Source organism: Cyprinodon variegatus, unplaced genomic scaffold, assembly GCF_000732505.1.
Source record: "Cyprinodon variegatus isolate N-32 unplaced genomic scaffold, C_variegatus-1.0 Scaffold307, whole genome shotgun sequence".
NCBI classification, from domain to species: Eukaryota; Metazoa; Chordata; class Actinopteri; order Cyprinodontiformes; family Cyprinodontidae; genus Cyprinodon; species Cyprinodon variegatus.
In genome coordinates this window covers 54,583-56,618 of record NW_015150760.1, presented here as the reverse complement: position 1 = coordinate 56,618, position 2,036 = coordinate 54,583, and positions in this window count along the sequence as shown.

The following is a 2,036-nucleotide window of genomic DNA, read 5'->3' as shown; positions in this document are numbered from 1 at the left end:
TTACCTGACCAAATCAATATCCCAGAAGTTTAATTAACTTGATGCTATACTCTGATTACAAAGTGTTCCTTTAATTTTTTTTGAGTAGTGTATATTATAACAGTTCAGTCTAAGAGTTTGGTTTTCATCAGGAAGAATCTCGTTTTTGATAGGGTTAATAATCATAACCACTTATTGTCCTAGAAATGAAAACCAAACAAAGCGATTATTCTTTTCTTTCTGTAGAAAAGAGAGAGAGAGAACAGACCAAGGGTGAGACCCCTTGTAAAGTCTGTACTCAACTCTGCCCAAACCTCTCTTTTCTGCTGCTTTTATTATTGGACTTCAAAGGAATTAAAGGAGTGGTCAAAAGTTACCAGGAGGGGTCTGATGTTCTCAGGAGGGGTCAGAAGTTATCAGTTACCTACGACTGCATAGCTGAATAATGCCAGGCCCTGAGAAAAATATTTGCTCTCCTAATTTAGAACAATACTTTACATTGTTCTACGATATACATTTTTCTAACAGTTTTAGTGACCTACGAATGAACCAACAGAGAGTACAGTGTTTTTAATAAATGTCAAAACGGTCTGCTATGACCCACTTCATAGAAACATACACATTAACTCCAGCAACAATCTTCTCTTTGGCCATCTTCCTCTCCTTTGCAGCTGTAGTGCTGTTTCTCTGTCTTTTGAACACATTTGCCATTTTTTCTTCATAGCAGCCATTGTGAAACTGAAAACTCAGAGTTCTGACCTTATTCCGAATTTGATAATTATTTATAGTGGTTTGCCCCGTTTGAATGCCATGGTGGATGTAGGGAAATATAGAGGTGTGAATTACACACCACAGTTCTCGCCACTGCTTTATCACTCTTATAAGGACTTTTAAACTTGTCATGATTCTTCTTTTTAACTCCTTGTGATGGCAAACTTTATGAATAAATTTGCAACTGGTAATAAAGGGCCCTTGTTTTTCATGATGGTGCAATCACATTTATGATAATATACAGTGCTAAAAGTAATCTCACTCCTTAAACATATTTCTCATCTTTAGTCACAATAGAACCCTACACTTCGTTGTATTTTATTGGGACCTTATCTAATGAAACATCACAAAGAAATGCATAATTGTAAAGTGGAACAAAATCATAAGGCTGCATGTGAAAATCAATTGTGATTTTTAAAAAAATACCAAAAACACTCACATGGTATGTTTACCTTATTACTCCACTTAATCTGACAGGCTGACAAAGAAAGCATAAATCAAAGTGGTAGACAAATTACATGTTTCTGGAGGAGCTGCAGAGTTCTAAAGCTTTGGCAAAAAAAATTTTAGAAATTCAGTTTACAAAATAAATTTCCATTAGTCTTAAATATTTGCCTTTATTGGAGTTGCAAAGGACATCTATTGTTGAACAGCCATGGGAAGTACTGTTTTTAATCTGCTACAAGCCTTTTAGGGATCACAATGAACACTTGGAAGTAACAGTAACATTTAAAAACCTGAACTCTTTGGCATAAATGTAAAAATAGCAATTGTGTGTTTGAGGTGTTCAAACATCATTCTGAACAAACCAAGAACGACACGCTGTGAGGAAGCTTTTCTCTCATTCTTCTATTACTGCCTTTAATATGCATTATTTACAGTGACAGCCAGCATTAACTTTAATTTTATGGTGGGTTTTCAACATAAAGAAGATCTGAACGAGTGCTTCTGTGTTTGTGTTTGATCTTTGATTTCCTCCTTATGCCAATCCCTGCTTGCTTTTCTTCTCTGAATCTAAATCTTCTTGATATTAATGCCTTGTAATAAAGTAAACTACTTTTTGTCCTCAGGGATCAACAACAATAAAAGTGCAATATAAAAAGGGTAGGCAATACTGACTTCTTCACGTTACCAGTCCTTTTAGTGTAAGACAGTGCGAATTTGTAAGTGTGTGCTACTACAAACGTCCATACTTCCCGGGACATATCCGTATTTCACGTCCTGTCCCGGGCGTCCCGGGTTTTTTTTAGAAAGTGAGGAAATGTCCTGATTTTTCAAATTACCTT